This window comes from Pseudophryne corroboree, chromosome 2 (assembly GCF_028390025.1).
Source record: "Pseudophryne corroboree isolate aPseCor3 chromosome 2, aPseCor3.hap2, whole genome shotgun sequence".
NCBI classification, from domain to species: domain Eukaryota; kingdom Metazoa; phylum Chordata; class Amphibia; order Anura; family Myobatrachidae; genus Pseudophryne; species Pseudophryne corroboree.
In genome coordinates, this window is record NC_086445.1 from 748,088,825 (window position 1) to 748,114,452 (window position 25,628).

A 25,628-nucleotide genomic window follows, 5' to 3' on the forward strand; every position below is an offset into this window, starting at 1 on the left:
TGGCTCTCCGCGGCCCTTCACCATTGGCTGCCAATGCGCGAACCCCTATTGGCTCGTGCTTTATGCGCCATTCAAACTGCCGCGACGTGATTGGAGGGACTTGAATCCTAATGGATGCAAGTCCCTCCATGCCGGAAACCCGCCGCCGCGCCGGAGGGGTACAAGGAGCAGCACTCTCCACACAGCCACCTGGATATGGACTGAGATGCCCACCAGCGGTTGACAAATATCAGCATTTGTGTACATAGACACAGTGTCAGTTACAGATGCTTTTTAAAATCGACCATCTGATAAGCACCCTATGTTCATGCAGAGTGGCCGTGTGTATTGAGACACAGAAGCCATATTTTCTGTATAGGGGATTGTAATTGTAGTTAGTGATGAGCGGGTTCGGTTCCTCGGAATCCGAACCCCCCCCGAACTTCACCCATTTTACACAATTCCGAGGCAGACTCGGATCCTCCTGCCTTGCTCGGTTAATCTGAGCGCGCCCGAACGCCATCATCCCGCTGTCGTATTCTCGCGAAATTCGTATTCTATATAAGGAGCCGCGCATCGCCGCCATTTTCACTCGTGCATTGGAGATGATAGGGAGAGGACGTGCAGTGTTCTCTCAGTTGTGTTTAGTGTGCTGCAAATATCTGTGCACAGTGTGCTGCAAATATCTGTGCTCAGTGTGCTTGCAAATATCTGTGCTCAGTGTGCTGAAAATATCTACGTTCTCTGCCTGAAAAACGCTCCATATCTGTGCTCAGTGTGCTGCAAATATCTGTGCTCAGTGTGCTTTATTGTGGGGGCTGGGGACCACCAGTATTATATAGTAGGAGGACAGTGCAGAGTTTTGCTGACCAGTGACCACCAGTATTATACGTTCTCTGCCTGAAAAATGCTCCATATCTGTGCTGCATTGTAGTATATAGTAGGAGGACAGTGCAGAATTTTGCTGACCAGTGACCACCAGTATTATATCAGTACGGTACAATAGTCCACTGCTCTACCTACCTCTGTGTCGTCAAGTATACTATCCATCAATACCTGTGGTGCATTTTAGTTGTTGTGCGCAGTATATATAGTAGGAGGACAGTGCATAATTTTGCTGACCACCAGTATATAATATATAGCAGTACGGTACAGTAGGCCACTGCTCTACCTACCTCTGTGTCATCAAGTATACTATTCATCCATACCTGTGGTGCATTTTAGATGTTGTGCGCAGTATATATAGTAGGAAGACAGTGCATAATTTTGCTGACCACCAGTATATAATATATAGCAGTACGGTACAGTAGGCCATTGCTATTGATATATTACTGGCATATAATTCCACACATTAAAAAATTGAGAACAAAAATGTGGAGGGTAAAATAGGGAAAGATCAAAATCCACTTCCACTTCGTGCTGAAGCTGCTGCCACTAGTCATGGCCGAGACGATGAAATGACATCAACGTCGTCTGCCAAGGCCAATGCCCAATGTCATAGTAGAGAGCATGTAAAATCCAAAAAACAAAAGTTCAGTAAAATGACCCAAAAATCAAAATTAAAATCGTCTGAGGAGAAGCGCAAACTTGCCAATATGCCATTAACGACACGGAGTGGCAAGGAATGGCTGAGGCCCTTTCCTATGTTCCTCATGACTAGTGGGTCAGCTTCACATGAGGATGGAAGCACTCATCCTCCCACTAGAAAAATGAAAAGACTTAAGCTGGCAAAAGCACAGCAAAGAACTGTGCGTTCTTCTAAATCACAAATCCCCAAGGAGAGTCCAATTGTGTCGGTTGCGATGCCTGACCTTCCCAACACTGGACGGGAAAAGGTGGCGCCTTCCACCATTTGCACGCCCCCTGCAAGTGCTGGAAGGAGCACCTGCAGTCCAGTTCCTGATAGTCAAATTGAAGATGTCACTGTTGAAGTACACCAGGATGAGGATATGGGTGTTGCTAGCGCTGAGGATGAAATTGACAAGGAAGATTCTGATGGTGAGGTGGTTTGTTTAAGTCAGGCCCCCGGGGAGACACCTGTTGTCCGTGGGACGAATATGGCCATCGACATGCCTTGTCAAAATACAAAAAAAATCATCTCTTCGGTGTGGAATTATTTAAATACAAATGCGGACAACAGGTGTCAAGCCGTGTGTTGCCTTTGTCAAGCTGTAATAAGTAGGGGTAAGGACGTTAACCACCTCGGAACATCCTCCCTTATACGTCACCTGGAGCGCATTCATCAGAAGTCATTGACAAGTTCAAAAACTTTGGGTGACAGCGGAAGCAGTCCACTGACAACTAAATCCCTTCCTCTTGTAACCAAGCTCCTGCAAACCACACCACCAACTCCCTCAGTGTCAATTTCCTCCTCAGACAGGAACGCCAATAGTCCTGCAGGCCATGTCACTGTTAAGTCTGACGAGTCCTCTCCTGCCTGGGATTCCTCAGATTCATCCTTGAGTGTAACGCCTACTGCTGCTGGCGCTGCTGTTGTTGCAGCTGGGAGTCGATCGTCATCCCAGAGGGGAAGTCGGAAGACCACTTGTACTACTTCCAGTAAGCAATTGACTGTCCAACAGTTCTTTGCGAGGAAGATGAAATATCACAGCAGTCATCCTGCTGCAAAGCGGATAACTCAGGCCTTGGCAGCCTGGGCGTGTTAAACGTGTTTCCGGTATCCACCGTTAATTCACAGGGAACAGGAGTATTGCTTGAGGTACTGTGTCCTCGGTACCAAATACCATCTAGGTTCCACTTCTCTAGGCAGGCGATACTGAGAATGTACACAACGTCAGAAAAAGAGTCACCAGTGTCCTAAAAAATGCAATTGTACCCAATGTCCACTTAACCACGGACATGTGGACAAGTGGAGCAGGGCAGACTCAGGACTATATGACTGTGACAGCCCACTGGGTAGATGTATTGCCTTCCGCAGCAAGAACAGCAGCGGCGGCACCAGTAGCAGCATCTCGCAAACGCCAACTCGTTCCTAGGCAGGCTATGCTTTGTATCACCGCTTTTCAGAAGAGGCACACAGCTGACAACCTCTTACAGAAACTGAGGAACATCATCGCAGAATGGCTTACCCCAATTGGACTCTCCTGGGGATTTGTGACATCGGACAATGCCACCAATATTGTGCGTGCATTACATGTGGGCAAATTCCAGCACGTCCCATGTTTTGCACATACAATGAATTTGGTGGTGCAGAATTATTTAAAAAACGACAGGGGCGTGCAAGAGATGCTGTCGGTGGCCCAAAGAATTGCGGGCCACTTTCGGCATTCAGTCACCGTGTGCCAAAGACTGGAGCACCAGCAAACACTCCTGAACCTGCCCCGCCATCATCTGAAGCAAGAGGTGGTAACGAGGTGGAATTCAACCCTCTATATGCTTCAGAGGATGGAGGAGCAGCAAAAGGCCATTCAAGCCTATACAGCTACCTACGATATAGGCAAAGGAGGGGGAATGCACCTGACTCAAGCACAGTGGAGAATGATTTCATTGTTGTGCAAGGTTCTGCAACCCTTTGAACTTGCCACACGTGAAGTCAGTTCAGACACTGCCAGCCTGAGTCAGGTCATTCCCCTCATCAGGCTTTTGCAGAAGAAGCTGGAGGGATTGAAGGAGGAGCTAAAATGGACTGATTCCGCTAGGCATGTGGGACTTGTGGATGGAGCCCTTAATTCGCTTAACCAGGATTCACGGGTGGTCAATCTGTTGAAATCAGAGCACTACATTTTGGCCACCGTGCTCGATCCTAGGTTTAAAGCCTACGTTGGATCTCTCTTTCCGGCAGACACAAGTCTGCAGAGGTTCAAAGACCTGCTGGTGAGAAAATTGTCAAGTCAAGCGGAACGTGACCTGTCAACAGCTCCTCCTTCACATTCTCCCGCAACTGGAGCTGCGAGAAAAAGGCTAAGAATTCCGAGCCCATCCGCTGGCGGTGATGCAGGGCAGTCTGGAGCGAGTGCTGACATCTGGTCCGGACTGAAGGACGTGCCAACAATTACTGACATGTCGTCTACTGTCACTGCATATGATTCTGTCACCATTGAAAGAATGGTGAGGGATTATATGAGTGACCGCATCCAAGTAGGCACGTCAGACAGTCCGTACGTATACTGGCAGGAAAAAGAGGCAATTTGGAGGCCCTCGCAGAAACTGGCTTTATTCTACCTAAGTTGCCCCCCCTCCAGTGTGTACTCCGAAAGAGTGTTTAGTGCAGCCGCTCACCTTGTCAGCAATCGGCGTACGAGGTTACTTCCAGAAAATGTGGAGAAGATGATGTTCATCAAAATGAATTATAATCAATTCCTCCGTGGAGACATTCACCAGCAATTGCCTCCAGAAAGTACACAGGGACTTGAGATGGTGGATTCCAGTGGGGACGAATTAATAATCTGTGAGGAGGGGGATGTACACAGTGAAAGGGGTGAGGAATCGGACGATGAGGAGGAGGTGGACATCTTGCCTCTGTAGAGCCAGTTTGTGCAAGGAGAGATTGATTGCTTCTTTTTTGGTAGGGGCCCAAACCAACCAGTCATTTCAGTCACAGTCATGTGGCAGACCGTGTCGCTGAAATTATGGGTTTGTTAAAGTGTGCATGTTCTGTTTATACAACATAAGGGTGGGTGGGAGGGCCCAAGGACAATTCCATCTTGTACCTCTTTTTATTGTATTTATCCTTGCATCATGTGATGTTTGGGTTCAATTTTTTTAAGTGCCATCCTGTCACTCCTCGATGGGCCAGGTGTTTGTGCCGGCCACTTGGGTCGCTTTGCTTAGTCATCCAGCGACCTCGGTGCAAATTTTAGGACTAAAAATAATATTGTGAGGTGTTCAGAATAGACTGGAAATGAGTTATTGAGGAAACTATGGAAATTATGGTTATTGAGGTTAATAATACTATGGGATCAAAATTACCCCCAAATTCTATGATTTAAGCTGTTTTTGAGGGTTTTTTGAAAAAAAACACCCAAATCCAAAACACACCCGAATCCGACAAAATTTTTTAAGGGAGGTTTTGCCAAAACGCGTCCGAATCCAAAACATGGCCGCTGAACTGAATCCAAAACTAAAACACGAAAAATTTCCGGTGCACATCACTACTCTAAATACAGTATCGAATCTTCAAATTCATCTGTAGTCATTTCCCATCCTAACTCTCTCATCTAATGTTCACTGCCCTGGAGTGCAAATGGCTGACATCAGGAGAAATTGTAGTTTGCATGAAGCTATTACTAGGCGCAATCCCACTTAAAGAACACAGTAGGCCTAAGAATATGTGGAGTTAGAAAATTACCAGAATAACATCCACATTTTGGGTTAAAGTCACAATGTGCATGGAAATTGCAGATTTCAGGATACTGCACATGTGGCAAAGAAATAAATCAGCTTCTGTGTATATGCTGAATCAGGTATCCTCACATTGATAGAGATCATTAGTGCATACAGTATAGAATGATCCTTCCGAGGTTGGACCACACTTTTCGTGAAATATGTGTTTTTGAGCAGTAAGTGGATGGTGACCATGTAAATGTATGCAACTGTTCTGTGTCATGGGAGTATCGTGGGTGTGTAAGACAACTTCTGTGCACAGGTGTACATGAACCTATCGTGCAGGTTTCAATTTTGTCACAAAAGTAGAATGACAATATAATATCAGTTTACTGTCATTTAACACCCCTATAATCTCAGTCTTAACTTCATATATATCATTAGAGGGAGTGCTACCACAGAAACAATGGTAAACATTGTATATAATTGTATATATTGTATAATTGTATAACAGAAGAAGAAGAAAGATTTCTATATTGGGTGGACTTTTATTAAAATATGCATTTTATTTGCAATAACTAAAACTGTATATAGAAACATAATCAAGTACTTTAGCAGCATATTATTAAAATACTGAAAACATGTGCAAAAGGTGTTGAAAGGTAAAATGAAATATATCTTATACTAATAAACTATGGGCCATTGTTTGTGTTCCAATTTTTTGGGGATAAGTATTAATTCTTTGTGTATCAAATATCTGTGTACCGATATCCCCAGGATGTTTTAGAGAGGACATTTCTGTATTAACACAAGGACATTTTAAAATCCTCATTGATTCTTATATATCTTTGTAGCAACCTAATAAATAATTTAGAGAGGACCTCTTCAATACCAGTGTGTTCACTTGTGTATCACTAGCATGCCCTAGGTAGGGTTTTAGCTCCATTAGTTGGCAAGTGTAGAAGATCTAGTCAATTGAAATACAGAATTGTATGATTAACAGGTACTTTATCTCTTTCCTTCTCAATATTTAATTTCCAAAAATATGTAGATTGTATCTCTAGCATGCCTTAGGCAGTCTTATCTCTCCATTAATTGGCATACTCTATATAGGAGATCTTATTCGGTTGGAATGAGCACTGTGCAATTAGCAGGTATTTAATATTCCTGCACAGTGTCAAATTTCCAGAAATATTCAGATTGTCATATATCTTCTATTAGATAATATCAGGAGTTAATAATTTTATGACACGTCAAAGCATAAGCCAATATATGACAACTAATAGTAAACAGAAAATATCTTTCTTATAATAGGGTTTTCTGTTTAATTGGACATACTGTATATTCACTGGCATACGTATGTCACTATCCCATAGATAAATGCTTGTAATTTAATGTGCTTGATAAATTGTCAGTGTATTAACACAGTACTGTATTTCTCAAATGATTGTATAGAGTTTATATTGTTACCCATTATCTGAGTGGCAGATTATAAAGTATCCAATGTATCTTTCTCATTTGAGTCTTTGTTACATAATCTAGAATCCCAGAAACTAATAATATTAATAATGATAATAATAATAATAATAATAATATTATTATTATAATTTTATTTATATAGTGCTTTTCTCTCACAGGTCTTAAAGTAACTTTACAGATATCAAAAACATGATACATTATGCAGGGATTTAGAATTACAGCAAGTACAAAACTACACCAAAATAATTAAGAACAACAAAAACCTACAGAATGTAATAGGCATAATTGCAGGGTTGGTGCAGACATTTTTGGTAATGCAGTAACTTCCACGGGTTGTCCATTCCACCCAGTGGCGAAACTAGTGAGCGGTGGGCCCATGTGCGACAAAATGCTATGCCCCCCCCATCCAAGTCCACCCCCTCACCCCTGGAGAGGATCTGGTGAGGGGGACCTGCTCAGGGCCAGGGAAATGGATACCTAGCAACAGTGCTGTAATTAGTCATTTTAGCGCAGTGTGCAAGAAACGGCATCAGAGCCCCACCCCTCTATGTAAAACAGGGGCAGTGCGAGCCATAGGCGCACGCCCAAAAAATAGGGGCATGGCTTCATGGGGAAGGGGTGTGGCCACAAAATAATACCAATTCATTTAATGGTGCACAGTAGTCTCCATTATTCAAATTACGCCGCACGGGAGCACCACACCATGTAGAGCCCCTTTAACACCTTACAGCGGACAGATTCCCCTTTTTACACATTACGGCAGACAGCGTCAACCTTTTACACATTACGGCAAACAGCGTCCCCTTTTTTACACATTACGGCAGATAGCGTCCCATTTTTACACATTATGGTAAATAGCGTCCCCTTTTTTACATATTACGGCAGACCGTCCCCCTTTTTACACGTTACGGCAGACAGCGTCCCCTTTTTACACATTATGGCAGACAGCGTCCCCATTTTCACACATTACGGCAGACAGCATCCCACTTTTACACATTACGGCAGACAACGTCCCATTTTTACACATTACGGCAGACAGCGTCCCCGTTTTACACATTACGGCAAACAGCGTCCCCTTTTTTACACATTACGGCAAACAGCATCCCCTTTTTTACACATTATGGCAGACAGCATTCCACTTTTTACACGTTACGGTAAACAGCGTCCCCTTTTTTGCACATTACGGCAAACAGCGTCCCCTTTTTTACACATGGCAGACAGCATTCCCCTTTTTACACATTACAGTAAACTGCGTCCCTTTTTTACACATTACAGCAAACAGCGTCCCCCTTTTTACACATTACGGCAAGCAGCGTCCCCTTTTTTACACAATGCGGCAGACAGCGTCCCTTTTTACACATTACGGAAGACAGCGTCCCATTTTTACACATTACGGCAGACAGCGTCCCCTTTTTACACATTACGGCAGACAGCGTCTCCATTTTACACATTACGCAGACAGCGTCCCCTTTTTACACATTACGGCAGACAGCGTCCCCATTTTACACATTACGGCAGACAGCGTCCCCTTTTTACACATTACGGCAGACAGCGTCCCCTTTTTTTGCACATTACGGCAGACAGCGTCCCTTTTTACACATTACGGCAGACAGCGTCCCCTTTTTTACACATTACGGCAGACAGCGTCCCCTTTTTACACATTACAGCAGACAGCGTCCCCTTTTTACACATTATGGCAACCAGCGTCCCCTTTTTTACACATTACGGCAAACAGCGTGCCCTTTTTTACACATTACTTCAAACAGCGTCCCCCTTTTTACACATTATGGCAAACAGCATCCTTTTTTTTACACATTACGGCAGACAGCGGCCCCTTTTTACACATTACGGCAGACAGCGTCCCCTTTTTACATATTACGGCAAACAGCGTCCCTTTTTTACACATTACGGCAGACAGCGTCCCCCTTTTTACACATTACGGCAGACAGCATCCCCTTTTTACACATACGGCAAAAAGCGTCCCTTTTTTACACATTGCGGCAGACAGCGTCCCCTTTTTACACATTACGGCAAACAGCGTCCCCTTTTTTACACATTACTTCAAACAGCGTCCCCCTTTTTACACATTATGGCAAACAGCATCCTTTTTTTTACACATTACGGCAGACAGCGGCCCCTTTTTACACATTACGGCAGACAGCGTCCCCTTTTTACATATTACGGCAAACAGCGTCCCCTTTTTTACACATTACGGCAGACAGCGTCCCCCTTTTTACACATTATGGCAGACAGCGTCCCCTTTTTACACATACGGCAAAAAGCGTCCCTTTTTTACACATTGCGGCAGACAGCGTCCCCTTTTTACACATTACGGCAAACAGCGTCCCCTTTTTTACACATTACAGCAGACAGCGTCCCCTTTTTTACACAATACAGCAGACAGGATGGATGGATAGATAGATAGAATAGATATACTTACCATTTCCGCTGGCTCAGGCTCCTCGTGCAGCTTCTGGCAGGGGATAAGAAGGAGAAGGGAGGGGGACTCAGGAGCCGCAGCAGCGCAGTGTAATTGGTGGAGGCGCTGCTGCATTCCCTCTCCTTTACCATAGGCTGCCCTCCGCCGCTGTGAATGCTGGGAAGCACATCATAGCATTCACAGCTGCTGGAGGGCAGCCTATGGTAAAGGAGAGGGAATGCAGCAGCAGCGCCTCCACCAATTACATAGCGCTGCTGCGGCACCCCCCTCCTCCTCCCTCCCCCTCCTGTGAATGCTAATTTGCATACAGGACAAAAAGCTATACCTTTTACACTGACATTCGAGCAGCTGTGGCTGCTGGATACAGTACAGAAAAAGTAATACCTTTTACACTGAAATTCGAGCAGCTGTGGCTGCTGGATGTAATCTTTAACATACGTACTTTTAACTAACTTAGCGTACACACACACCGACACGCCGTGGGCACGATGCAGCTACATGTGTGCCTGAAGTACACTTATAACCTTAGCAGGGAGAAGACACGACACCAATTGTATTTAAGATGTTGGGATCCGACCCACCAACATATAATTGATAAAAGGGGGTTACAACAACAATACAATCATACTAACAGAAAAGAGGATACAATGAAATGGTACATACGTTTGGTTTCGCCAGCGCCACGCGGTCCCGGTGCTCAGATCAATCAGGCACGATGACCCTTCAGAGAGAGAGAGTGACCTGCTAGGCTGCTTTGGCTTTTATACATTTGGTCAAAACACAATACAATAGAAACTGTAACCTCTTCATCCATAGGTCAAAGGGTTGGTCGTTTACAGTACAGGAGGGGTCATAAGTTGATTTAAAAAAAGGTGGGCGATGTCTGTTCCAGGTGTGATTGCAGTTGGTCGCCACTGGGTTCCCGCCGAATATCTGAATACAGTAAATACAGTATAATAGTAATATTCTGTTCCTGCGCATAATTATGCGCAGGAGCACGCTATCTTCTGCAAACTGCTACCGGAATGTTGCCCTTAAAATACCCTACAGTTGGATACCAAACACCACCTAATAACCTAATGCTGTCCCCTCATATCCTATAAAGGTGAATCCCTTTGTTGCTGTTCCATTTAAATTAGTATAAATTGCTGGTGCAGTGCATGTGGGCTATGTGTACATTGTGCACTATGTGGATTTAATATATGATATGTTTTTGTGCCTTTTCCATGAAAGTACAAATGCTACCGTAATTACTCATACCACGTTCTAACACGCACGACCGCACGGGCGGTCGTACGCAATTTGCGAATATGTGCACGCACGGCAGAACAAGTACGCGCACGGAGGCCATCTGTGTGGTGTTTGTACGTGGTGTGTGTACTGTAATATTTTCTGACTTCGACAACCCGTAGCAGGTGCGCTTATCTCCTCGGCGGCGGCGGCATGTAATGAGTCAGTTTGACTCATTACTTGCCGCTCTGGCTTTGGGCCCCTTGACAGTGGCGGGCCCCAATGCACGGCACTGCCTGCACTGGCCGTAGTTCCGCCACTGATTCCACCCATGAAAAGTATCAGATGAGGCAGCAACTACATAGGATTACCCTGGTTGCAATAGGTCACACCTAGAAGAGATAACACAAAATGGGTGATTGCAACGTCCTAACTCTAAGAGTAAGGGGGGTAATTCAGACCTGATCATAGCAGCAAATTTGTTAGCAGTTGGGCAAAACCATGTGCACTGCAGGGGGGCACATATAACATGTGCAGAGAGAGTTAGATTTGGGTGGGGTGTGTTCAAACTGAAATCTAAATTGCAGGGTAGAAATAAAGCAGTCAGTATTTACTCTGCACAGAAACAATATAACCCACCCAAATCTAACGCTTTCTGCAAATGTTATATCTACCCCCCCTGCAGTGCACATGGGGGGTCATTCCGAGTTGATCGCTAGCTGCCGTTGTTCGCAGCGCAGCGATCAAGCTAAAAATCGGCATTTCTGCGCATGCGTATGGGGTGCAATGCGCACGCGCGACGTACTTTCACAAAATACTATGCAGTTTCACAGAGTTTCAGTCGCTCTGTTGATCGGTGAGTGATTGACAGAAATGGGGCGTTTCTGGGTGGTAACTGAGCGTTTTCCAGGAGTGTGCTAAAAAATGCAGGCGTGTCAGATAAAAACGCAGGAGTGCCTGGGGAAACGGGGGAGTGGCTGGTCGGACGCAGGGCGTGTTTGTGACGTCAAAACAGGAACTAAATAGACTGAAGTGATCGCAAGGTAGGAGTAGGTCTGCAGCTACTCAGAAACTAGTGATGTGCACCGGACATTTTTCGGGTTTTGTGTTTTGGTTTTGGGTTCGGTTCCGCCGCCGTGTTTTGGGTTTGAACGCGTTTTGGCAAAACCTCACCAAATTTTTTTTGTCGGATTCGGGTGTGTTTTGGATTCGGTGTTTTTTTCAAAAAACCCTAAAAAACAGCTTAAATCATTGAATTTGGGGGTCATTTTGATCCCATAGTATTATTAACCTCAATAACCATAATTTACACTCATTTTCAGTCTATTCTGAACACCTCACACCTCACAATATTATTTTTAGTACTAAAATTTGCACCGAGGTCGCTGGATGGCTAAGCTAAGCGACCCAAGTGGCCGACACAAACACCTGGCCCATCTAGGAGTGGCACTGCAGTGTCACGCAGGATGGCCCTTCCAAAAAATACTCCCCTCCCCAAACAGCACATGACGCAAAGAAAAAAAGAGGCGCAATGAGGTAGCTGTGTGAGTAAGCTAAGCGACCCTAGTGGCCGACACAAACACCTGGCCCATCTAGGAGTGGCACTACAGTGTCAGGCAGGATGGCCCTTCCAAAAAATACTCCCCAAACAGCACATGACGCAAAGAAAAAAAGAGGCGCAATAACGTAGCTGTGTGAGTAAGCTAAGCGACCCTAGTGGCCGACACAAACACCTGGCCCATCTAGGAGTGGCACTGCAGTGTCACGCAGGATGGCCCTTCCAAAAAATACTCCCCAAACAGCACATGACGCAAAGAAAAAAAGAGGCGCAATGAGGTAGCTGTGTGAGTAAGCTAAGCGACCCTAGTGGCCGACACAAACACCTGGCCCATCTAGGAGTGGCACTGCAGTGTCACGCAGGATGGACCTTCCAAAAAATACTCCCCTCCCCAAACAGCACATGACGCAAAGAAAAAAAGAGGCGCAATGAGGTAGCTGTGTGAGTAAGCTAAGCGACCCTAGTGGCCGACACAAACACCTGGCCCATCTAGGAGTGGCACTGCAGTGTCACGCAGGATGGCCCTTCCAAAAAATACTCCCCAAACAGCACATGACGCAAATAAAAATGAAAGAAAAAAGAGGTACAAGATGGAATTGTCCTTGGGCCCTCCCTCCCACCCTTATGTTGTATAAACAGGACATGTACACTTTAACGAACCCATCATTTAAGTGACAGGGTCTGCCACACGACTGTGACTGAAATGACTGGTTGGTTTGGGCCCCCACCAAAAAAGAAGCAATCAATCTCTCCTTGCACAAACTGGCTCTACGGAGGCAAGATGTCCACCTCATCATCATCGTCCGATTCATCACCCCTTTCACTGTGTACATCCCTCTCCTCACAGATTATTAATTCGTCCCCACTGGAATCCACCATCTCAGATCCCCGTGTACTTTCTGGAGGCAATTGCTGCTGGTGAATGTCTCCATGGAGGAATTGATTATAATTCATTTTAATGAACATCATCTTCTCCACATTTTCTGGAAGTAACCTCGTACGCCGATTGCTGACAAGGTGAGCGGCGGCACTAAACACTCTTTCGGAGTACACACTGGAGGGAGGGCAACTTAGGTAGAATAAAGCCAGTTTGTGCAAGGGCCTCCAAATTGCCTCTTTTTCCTGCCAGTATACATACGGACTGTCTGACGTGCCTACTTGGATGCGGTCACTCATATAATCCTCCACCATTCTTTCAATGGTGAGAGAATCATATGCAGTGACAGTAGACGACATGTCAGTAATCGTTGGCAGGTCCTTCAGTCCGGACCAGATGTCAGCATCAGCAGTCGCTCCAGACTGCCCTGCATCACCGCCAGCGGGTGGGCTCGGAATTCGTAGCCTTTTCCTTGCACCCCCAGTTGCGGGAGAATGTGAAGGAGGAGATGTTGACAGGTCGCGTTCCGCTTGACTTGACAATTTTCTCACCAGCAGTTCTTTGAACCCCTGCAGACTTGTGTCTGCCGGAAAGAGAGATCCAACGTAGGTTTTAAATCTAGGATCGAGCACGGTGGCCAAAATGTAGTGCTCTGATTTCAACAGATTGACCACACATGAATCCTGGTTAAGCGAATGAAGGGCTCCATCCACAAGTCCCACATGCCTAGCGGAATCGCTCTGTTTTAGCTCCTCCTTCAATGCCTCCAGCTTCTTCTGCAAAAGCCTTATGAGGGGAATGACCTGACTCAGGCTGGCAGTGTCTGAACTGACTTCACGTGTGGCAAGTTCAAAGGGCAGCAGAACCTTGCACAACATTGAAATCATTCTCCACTGCGCTTGAGACAGGTGCATTCCACCTCCTTTGCCTATATCGTGGGCAGATGTATAGGCTTAAATGGCCTTTTGCTGCTCCTCCATCCTCTGAAGCATATAGAGGGTTGAATTCCACCTCGTTACCACCTCTTGCTTCAGATGATGGCAGGGCAGGTTCAGGTATTTTTGGTGGTGCACCAGTCTTCTGTACGCGGTGCCTGAACGCCGAAAGTGGCCCGCAATTCTTCGGGCCACCGACAGCATCTCTTGCACGCCCCTGTCGTTTTTTAAATAATTCTGCACCACCAAATTCAAGGTATGTGCAAAACATGGGACGTGCTGGAATTTGCCCAGATGTAATGCACGCACAATATTGCTGGCGTTGTCCGATGCCACAAATCCCCAGGAGAGTCCAATTGGGGTAAGCCATTCTGCGATGATCTTCCTCAGTTGCCGTAAGAGGTTGTCAGCTGTGTGCGTATTCTAGAAAGCGGTGATACAAAGCGTAGCCTGCCTAGGAACGAGTTGGCGTTTGCGAGATGCTGCTACTGGTGCCGCCGCTGCTGTTCTTGCAGCGGGAGGCAATACATCTACCCAGTGGGCTGTCACAGTCATGTAGTCCTGAGTCTGCCCTGCTCCACTTGTCCACATGTCCGTGGTTAAGTGGACATTGGGTACAACTGCATTTTTTAGGACACTGGTGAGTCTTTTTCTGACGTCCGTGTACATTCTCGGTATCGCCTGCCTAGAGAAGTGGAACCTAGATGGTATTTGGTAACGGGGGCACACTACCTCAAGAAATTGTCTAGTTCCCTGTGAACTATCGGCGGATACCGGACGCATCTCTAACACCAACATAGTTGTCAAGGCCTCAGTTATCCGCTTTGCAACAGGATGACTGCTGTGATATTTCATCTTCCTCGCAAAGGACTGTTGGACAGTCAATTGCTTACTGGAAGTAGTACAAGTGGTCTTCCGACTTCCCCTCTGGGATGACGATCGACTCCCAGCAGCAACAACAGCAGCGCCAGCAGCAGTAGGCGTTACACTCAAGGATGCATCGGAGGAATCCCAGGCAGGAGAGGACTCGTCAGACTTGCCAGTGACATGGCCTGCAGGACTATTGGCTTTCCTTGGGAAGGAGGAAATTGACACTGAGGGAGTTGGTGGTGTGGTTTGCGCGAGCTTGGTTACAAGAGGAAGGGATTTACTGGTCAGTGGACTGCTTCCACTGTCGCCCAAAGTTTTTGAACTTGTCACTGACTTATTATGAATGCGCTGCAGGTGACGTATAAGGGAGGATGTTCCGAGGTGGTTAACGTCCTTACCCCTACTTATTACAGCTTGACAAAGGCAACACACTGCTTGACACCTGTTGTCCGCATTTCTGTTGAAATACTTCCACACTGAAGAGCTGATTTTTTTGGTATTTTCACAAGGCATGTCAATGGCCCTATTCCTCCCACGGACAACAGGTGTCTCCCCGGGTGCCTGACTTAAACAAACCACCTCACCATCAGAATCCTCCTTGTCAATTTCCTCCCCAGCCCAAGCAACACCCATATCCTCATCCTGGTGTACTTCAACACTGACATCTTCAATTTCACTATCAGGAACTGGACTGCGGGTGCTCTTTTCAACACTTGCAGGGGGCGTGCAAATGGTGGAAGGTGCAAGCTCTTCCCGTCCAGTGTTGGGAAGGTCAGGCATCGCAACCGACACAATTGGACTCTCCTTTGGGATTTGTGATTTCGAAGAACGCACAGTTCTTTGCTGTGCTTTTGCCGCAAGTCTTTTCTTTTTTCTAGCGAGAGGATGAGTGCTTCCATCATCATGTGAAGCTGAACCACTAGCCATGAACATAGGCCAGGGCCTCAGCCGTTCCTTGCCACTCCGTGTCGTAAATGGCATATTGGCAAGTTTACGCTTCTCCTCAGACGCTTTTAATTTTGATTTTTGGGTCATTTTTTTACTGATCTTTTGTGTTTTGGATTTTACATGCTCTATACTATGACATTGGGCATCGGCCTTGGCAGACGACGTTGATGGCATTTCATCGTCTCGGCCATGACTAGTGGCAGCAGCTTCAGCACGAGGTGGAAGTGGATCTTGATCTTTCCCTATTTTTTTAACCTCCACATTTTTGTTCTCCATATTTTGCGCACAACTAAAAGCCACCACAGGTATACAATGTAGATGGGTGGATAGTATACTATTATTATTTATACTTATGGATGACGAGTGACGACACAGAGTTAGGTACAGCCATGGCCTACCGTACTGCTGCTTATATATATATAATATACTGTATAACGGACCTGGTGGACACTGTCAGCAGACTGCTAAACTAGTATGAAGAAAGAAAAAAAAACACCACAGGTATACAATGTAGATGGGTGGATAGTATACTATTATTACTTATACTTATGGACTACGAGTGACGACACAGAGGTAGGTACAGCCGTGGCCTACCGTACTGCTGCTTATATATATATAATCTACTGTATAACGGACCTGGTGGACACTGTCAGCAGACTGCTAAACTAGTATGAAGAAAAAAAAAACACCACAGGTATACAATGTAGATGGATGGATAGTATAGTATTACTTATACTTATGGACGACGAGTGACGACACAGAGGTAGGTACAGCCGTGGCCTACCGTACTGCTGCTTATATATATATAATATACTGTATAACGGACCTGGTGGACACTGTCAGCAGACTGCTAAACTAGTATGAAGAAAGAAAAAACACCACAGGTATACAATGTAGATGGATGGATAGTATAGTATTACTTATACTTATGGACGACGAGTGATGACACAGAGGTAGGTACAGCCGTGGCCTACCGTACTGCTGCTTATATATATATAATATACTGTATAACGGACCTGGTGGACACTGTCAGCAGACTGCTAAACTAGTATGAAGAAAGAAAAAACACCACAGGTATACAATGTAGATGGATGGATAGTATAGTATTACTTATACTTATGGACGACGAGTGACGACACAGAGGTAGGTACAGCCGTGGCCTACCGTACAGCTGCTTATATATATATAATATACTGTATAACGGACCTGGTGGACACTGTCAGCAGACTGCTAAACTAGTATGAAGAATGAAAAAACACCACAGGTATACAATGTAGATGGATGGATAGTATAGTATTACTTATACTTATGGACGACGAGTGACGACACAGAGGTAGGTACAGCCGTGGCCTACCGTACTGCTGCTTATATAATATACTGTATAACGGACCTGGTGGACACTGTCAGCAGACTGCTAAACTAGTATGAAAAATGAAAAAAAAAACACCACAGGTATACAATGTAGATGGGTGGATAGTATACTATTATTACTTATACTTATGGACGACGAGTGACGACACAGAGGTAGGTACAGCCGTGGCCTACCATACTGCTGCTTATATAATATACTGTATAACGGACCTGGTGGACACTGTCAGCAGACTGCTAAACTAGTATGAAGAAAGAAAAAAAAAACACCACAGGCATACAATGTAGATGGGTGAATAGTATACTACTATTACTTATACTTATGGACGACGAGTGACGACACAGAGGTAGGTACAGCCGTGACCTACCATACTGCTGCTTATATATATATAATATACTGTATAATGGACCTGGTGGACACTGTCAGCAGACTGCTAAACTAGTATGAAGAAAGAAAAAACACCACAGGTATACAATGTAGATGGATGGATAGTATAGTATTACTTATACTTATGGACGACGAGTGACGACACAGAGGTAGGTACAGCCGTGGCCTACCGTACTGCTGCTTATATATAATATACTGTATAACGGACCTGGTGGACACTGTCAGCAGACTGCTAAACTAGTATGAAGAAAGAAAAAACACCACAGGTATACAATGTAGATGGATGGATAGTATAGTATTACTTATACTTATGGACGACGAGTGACGACACAGAGGTAGGTACAGCCATGGCCTACCGTACTGCTGCTTATATAATATAGTGTATAACGGACCTGGTGGACACTGTCAGCAGACTGCTAAACTAGTATGAAGAAAGAAAAAACACCACAGGTATACAATGTAGATGGATGGATAGTATAGTATTACTTATACTTATGGACGACGAGTGACGACACAGAGGTAGGTACAGCCGTGGCCTACCGTACTGCTGCTTATATATAATATACTGTATAACGGACCTGGTGGACACTGTCAGCAGACTGCTAAACTAGTATGAAGAAAGAAAAAACACCACAGGTATACAATGTAGATGGATGGATAGTATAGTATTACTTATACTTATGGACGACGAGTGACGACACAGAGGTAGGTACAGCCGTGGTCTACCGTACTGCTGCTTATATATATATAATATAATGTATAACGGACCTGGTGGACACTGTCAGCAGACTGCTAAACTAGTATGAAGAAAGAAAAAACACCACAGGTATACAATGTAGATGGATGGATAGTATAGTATTACTTATACTTATGGACGACGAGTGACGACACAGAGGTAGGTACAGCCGTGGCCTACCGTACTGCTGCTTATATAATATAGTGTATAACGGACCTGGTGGACACTGTCAGCAGACTGCTAAACTAGTATGAAGAAAGAAAAAAAAAAACACCACAGGTATACAATGTAGATGGGTGGATAGTATACTATTATTACTTATACTTATGGATGACGAGTGATGACACAGAGGTAGGTACAGCCGTGGCCTACCGTACTGCTGCTTATATAATATACTGTATAACGGACCTGGTGGACACTGTCAGCAGACTGCTAAACTAGTATGAAGAAAGAAAAAACACCACAGGTATACAATGTAGATGGATGGATAGTATAGTATTATATTACTTATGGACGACGAGTGCACTGACGACACAGAGGTAGGTACAGCCGTGGCCTACCGTACTGCTGCTTATATATATATAATATACTGTATAATGGACCTGGTGGACACTGTCAGCAGACTGCTAAACTAGTATGAAGAAAGAAAAAAAAACACCACAGGTATACAATGTAGATGGATGGATAGTATAGTATTATATTACTTATGGACGACGAGTGCACTGACGACACAGAGGTAGGTACAGCCGTGGCCTACCGTACTGCTGCTTATATAATATACTGTATAACGGACCTGGTGGACACTGTCAGCAGACTGCTAAACAAACTAGTATGAAGAAAAAAAAATACACAGGAGTGTTTTTCAGGCAGACAAACGTATACTGGACTGGTGGTCACTGTCAGCAAAACTATGCACTGTACTCCTGCTATAACTGCTCCCCAGTCCCCACAATTAGGCAGTGTGAGCAGTGCACTCAGCACAGATATATCATGCAGCAGTGCAGCACACTGAGTGAGCACAGATATGGTGGTCGGAGCGTTTTTTTCAGGCAGGGAAACAAAGGATTAAACTCACTGGTGGTATAATCAAAACCCTGCACTGTATTCCCTAACAGCTGCTCCCCGTCCCCAATCCTCCCCACAATTATAACAATGTCACTCTTAGTCTTTTCTATTACGGAGAGTACGCCAGCCACGTCCTCTCCCTATCAATCTCAATGCACGTGTGAAAATGGCGGCGACGCGCGGCTCCTTATATAGAATCCGAGTCTCGCGAGAATCCGACAGCGGGATGATGACGTTCGGGCGCGCTCGGGTTAACCGAGCAAGGCGGGAGGATCCGAGTCGCTCGGACCCGTGTAAAAAAAAGGTGAAGTTCGGGCGGGTTCGGATTCCGAGGAACCGAACCCGCTCATCACTATCAGAAACTGCATGAAAAAATTTCAGCACTGTTCTGCTAACCTTTCATTCGCACTTCTGCTAAGCTAAGATACACTCCCAGAGGGAGGCAGGTTTAGCGTTTGCACTGCTGCTAAAAGCAGCTAGCGAGCGATCAACTCGGAATGAGGGCCATGGTTTTTCCCAACTGCTAACAAATTTGCTGCTACGATCAGGTCTGAATTGCCCCCTGGGTCCCAACATAACCGTCAGATCCATGTATTTTTCATCCAATCCATGAGTGCACCAGGTGAGACAGCCATGTTGGAGGGTGTAGTATGTTATGCCGGCGGTCGGGCTCCCGGTGGCCAGCATACCGGCGCCGGAATCCCAACCGCCGGCATACAGAAAGCTGGGTGAGTGCAAATGAGCCCCTTGTGGGCTCGCTGCGCTCGCCATGCTGTGGGTACGGTAGCGCTATCTATTCTCCCTCCAGGGGGGGCTTGGACACCCAGGAGGGAGAAAAGCTGTCGGTATGCCGGTGGTCGGGATTCCGGTGCTGGTATGCTGGTCATCGGGAGCCCAGCTGCCGGCAAACTGAAGACCACTCATGTTGGGTGTACTCCAAAAGTGACACTGTGGGAGATAAGCCATACAAGGTAGAATTACGCAGGCATTGCAAATGGTAGGGTGGAAATGCATGGTAGTAATAAAAAAATAAAAAAAGAGAAGCAAAACATGGTACAAAATAGTGAACATCCTATTCAGCAAAAAGAATACAGGCAGTGATAGGAAGGTGATAAACAGCAGCAGGTTGGCCATCCGACCGGTCCTCTCCTCCACTGCAGTTCCAGAGGGACTGGTGGCAGAGGAAATGAGAGGAACTGATGGTGGTGATGGGGGCCTGCATGCAGCAATATGGCAGATGCGACCTGGACCTAGTGCTCTCCCTTGTGTCGAAGTCAAAAATATTACATAGAAAGAACATACAAACTCTACACACATATAAGTCGCTATACTTGCAAATACGCGCAGCGAGCACAGCAATATATGGTAACACACGCATTTACACGGACATGCCACAGGGATGGATTCGACACTTATTTCATACAGTACATAATTATAATAATATCAAGCGCCAGACATCATAATGATTTAACATTATATAAAGGAGTAATGTCATGTATGTGTATTATGGGAATTAAGTCAGATACCCCTGTCATATTTGGTATTAAATCAAGCAGATTAATGTGTAGATTAATTTGATACTTGTTATTAAGTTGTAGGACATTGCAACAAGGAGTTATGGTTAAATGTATGAAAGCTAAAATCACTCTTATTAGGATGGTGGACAGGAAGCTCATGCCAGCCCCTTTTGATGTCTTCAAGGTTGAACCTGTTTAGCATACAAATAAACTAGTGACTCATCATGAATGAGAAAGTTCCCTCCCCCAAAACTAGATAACACATTGCAGAGACACACAGTTCTCAGTTGCTGTTTTGTACCAGACGTTGGTGGAGATGCGGTCTGCCCAGTTCCTGCATGATTTTACAGAGAGAGAGAGTGATATGGAGGGACAAATTTATATGAGAAAGATATGATAATTGTATCGCTGGCCTGTAACTGTATGTAACTGTATGTATTTTGTATTAACTGCTTACTGTATGAGTTGTAACCATGTAACTATAGGTATACTGTACATTGTAATATATTGAATCCATATCTTTTTAATAACAAATATATACATTAATGAGCTTTGGAACTCAGATAATGTGTGGGTGTATTGTTTTCTCTTATGGGAGGCAGTGTTTTGCTATGTATAGCGCACATTCATGGCACATGGTAATAAGAGGTGCAGGCGTTTACAATATATATTAGAGCAGGCATTATAAATATATGTTAGAAAGCAATTTGGTATTTACAGATGAGGGATCATACGGGATATCATGGTCTTAATGATGCACTGTGCATTATAAATGCGACGCTGTGGTCGATCAGCTTGTTGTGGACGCATCGTGAAGCTGAGAAAATCATATCCGTGTGTTCTGTTGTGTTATCAGTAAGCCAATGATATGAAAAAATTCAAGGGACAATGTGTTTCTCATAATATTTAGGATGCTAAAATGTATTTTTATTGTTGCAAAACAAAGTTCAAATAAGTCATATTGTGTTTGATTCAGATTGGATTGTTTATCTGTTAAGTAGATTTAAAAGTACATTTAAAAGTTGCTGCATAGCCTTGATATAGTTTTTTTTTAAACTCAGGCCTAAAATAACTTCTGGTGCTTGTATAATGTGTGATTTCTTTGTGACAAAGGAAGCCGCATGGTCTGTCCTCCATTTTGGACTAACCACATGGCCTGTCCATCATTTTGTGTAAACCTCATGGATGTGGAAGGGGGAGGAGCAGTGGCCATTTTAGGAAGGTCATTTTCTAAATAGCTGATTTTCAGTCTGCTCAGAACAATCAGTTTCCCTTGTCACATCAAGCACCATTTATGAGTTACCAATGCATTTATTTAACCCATGCCATAGTCAATTACAAATAGTTTCAATTGGGCCTAGTGAGAGTAAATGGTGAGATAATTGCTTGGCTTGGTGTAAGAGGTTGCACACAGATAGAAAAAGGAAAGAAAGAGGTTTGTTTTTGTGTTTTTTTTTCTTTTCCTTCCAAGACTTGTAGAATCTGTTTACTAGGGAGGATAGCCATTGAAATGCAAATTAACCTGTGTAACTGTAACTCAGTGAAAAGCAAATAGCTCTGATATGCAAATAAGAGGTAAGGTGTCTTATAGGAGACCGGTGAATATTATTATAATTATGTGTATATTTATATCAGTGTATGTTCTGCAAGATAGCTATCCAATCTGAATCATATCCTTTAAATTATAGATTATTGCTAGATTCATTTAGATCTTTGTGTAACCGAATACATTTGTTGCTATATAGTTAATACTGAAATTACAGTGTTTAAGGAAGTAAATATAAAGCACAACATGCAAGTATGGCCCGGTCGTTAAAGGTTTATACAGGAAAAAAACTGGGTGTTGTGTTAAGTGAGCGATTATAGTTAGTATTGCTCACATTTATAGAGACTGTGTGGTTTGTTGAATTGCGTACGCACATTGGTACACGTGGTACGGAACATAAGGACAGCGTACAAAAAAACGCGCACGTGGCGCAAGGCCGCACATGTGGCATAGGGGTATGCACGGTTATGTAATTACGCAAGCTTGCGTAGGGTTGTTTGCGCATAATAAAACCACCCGATATTTGTTCAATTAAGGTGGGATAGTAGCCATTCTACAATAGCACAAAACTACCCGGTTTCTAAAGCAGATAAGTATAAAACTTTTGTTTAAACTGTATTGCCTCTGGGGGTAAAGCTGCCAATCAGAATGAGTGAAAATTTTCTGTACAGAAAAACAAAGCGTATTTGAATGAGTGAAAGTAGGAGTGAGTGGAGCTGAACCCAGGAACTAAGTGGTCTAAGTGGTAACACTGGGTTAGTAGAGGCCCGGTGGCGTAGGGTTCGCTACCTTGCGTGACTAAGTGGTCTTAGTGGTTTAAGTGGTCTTAGTGGTCTTAGTGATCCCATACAACTAAGTGGTCTCGAGTGGTCTAGGCTAAGTGGTCTACAGCAATTGTAGGGCATATAGATAACTAGTATCTATAGGCTGTGCTATTGCATCGCATGTCCGTGTGTTCTGCACAGCACAAAGGGGTTTTTCTTTGATAACGTTGGGAAATCTCCCTGGTGGGCTTCACTGGAAAGGGTGAAGGATAGTTATCTAATTTCTCTGTTTTTCACCCTACAAACAATTCCATTTGAAAGATACTGAAAAGGAATTTTTCGCTGCCTCTCTCAGGAAAATATTCCAACAGAACCTCCACCGAAAGAAATTACGGTGCTGTAAGGTCTGATAGGAGCCCTAAGTTGGGTACATCGCCTTCGCTATCGACAGTGTATGGTAGTACCGGCCAATGTGGGCGAGAGTGGGTGGAAGCGCTCTGAGAGCTTTCACCGTCGCCTTATATTGAGTATTTTGGTATTTGTGGGTTTAGCCGAGAAGGCAAGACCCACAAATTATGGGAGCCAGTTGCTCAACTAAGGGACATATGGTAGCCAGGGTTCAGGCAGAAGAGTTGGGACAGAGAAGGTCAGACTCGGGACCGAGAAGGTCAGATTATGTGTGGAAAATATGGTCCACATGCTGAAGTTTTTTTGCAATGAATGGTTACGTATGACTGACAAAGATAGGGTACCATTCCCTAGGGTGGGCAGCTTTGAACCAGAGGTATTGCCGAACTTAAGGATAAGGATATGTCTGATAAAATCCAGAAAACAAAGGGTCAGACATACAAATTGTTTAAACCTGTGGCAGCAAGATGGGTTGGTGAATATGACTGTAACCTATATATGTACTAATGAATGTTGAAGTTTTAGTTAGGAGGAGAAGGTGACCTGATTGTTTTCAGCTATTTCTCATGCACCCAGAGGAGTATCCAACCGGTAAAAGAAGAGCAGTAGCCTGCGGGGGAAGTGGCTGAGACCAGTGGAACAGGTAAGTATGGTATCATTCGTGTACATATATAGTAAACCCCCCCCCCCCCAAAATCAAGAAAGTAACGTCAGAAATGGAGAAAAACCTGTCCGCACATTAGTATTTGCCAGTAGGAAAGCGGACAGAGACAAGGTAACCCCCGGGTATTTCTTTCAGTTACCATATAAGAAGTATTCATTCCTAGTAATGCCCCTAGTCAAGATGAGCTCGGAAATGTTTGTTTGACCATGTACAGACCCTTAATACGGGATGAGAAGGATTGAATGAATACTTTGCATGACCTAGAAGCTTGTTAAACTTTTTTTTTTGTTTCTTGCAGTACTAGAAAACTCTCCATCTGGAATAAGATCACTGGTAAACACTAATTCGGCAAATGGGAGGTGGCTGTCTCTGTGCTAATGGACGGGCTCAATAAGGCATTGAGGGTCAGGGTGCAGACTTCTTTGCCAAATTGGAAAGGGGTCACAGTAGCTAATCTTAGAAAGTGTGCTATTGAACATCACAAGAATAGTGCTAGGCGCAGAGAACAACAGGTGGAGAGGTTGAGGACGGTAAGTATACTAGCACATACAGGAAACACCCATCAGTCCAAACCCCAGATCCCTAATGGTCAATAATATGTTACACTTGTAGGAAGGAAGGGCATTTTGCCAGAGATTGTAGGAGTAGTAGAACACATAGTCAATATAGACCCCCTAGACAGAAAACACAAGCCACATTATTAAACACCTAGACGGGACCAAGATACACATAGTAAGGAATCACGAGCCATATAGAAAACACAGATTCGGGCAATTGGAGTAACAGGAACGGTGCAACAATACCCTTTGAGTAGACCTGCAGAGATTATGATAGGGCACTTGCAAACCAAACATTCTTTTCTGCTGGCTGCATCGGCTCCGACTAATCTACCTGGCAGAGACTTATTGTGTAAAATGCAGTGTGTCATATATTGTACTCCTGAGGGTGTCTTCTTGGATATACCTGAGAACCATGCTCAAGAAGTACAAGATATACTAGACACCCCTCAAAGGCTAATGTCTCATTCTACTGTTCTAGATGCATGTCCATCACAGGTAGAGGAAATTATATCACAGATACCGGGTTCCCTATGAACTTAGGATGGACAGGACACTGGATTGATGGCTGGGATAGTCCCAATAGTGATACGATAAACACAGAATTTTTTAAGGGGAGTAGACCAAGTAGAGAATCACTTCCCCGTAGTGCCCAATCCAGTTGTCAAATTTTTATAAAATCTTCACCTCTACAAACTCATCTGTCACCAACCTCTATTCTGTTTCTCTACAGTTTCCTCTTCATATTTTGCGTTCACACAGGGTGCTACAATACATGGACCCAAGTACAGTTCAAACCCCACATGCCTAGGTCCTTCAGAGTTCTGCCCAAACCCAGTATATCTCAACAGCACGATAACACCAGTATTACTGCATGGTGCCTTGTCATGCACAAAGGGTGGAGGAAGGATGAGAATACTGGTGAAGGGAAATTTTGTATAGACACTGATATGCCTGTTGGTGAATGGCAAACCTGACATTTTCTGTTTCATTTTCTTCTTCCTTCTCTCCTCTAG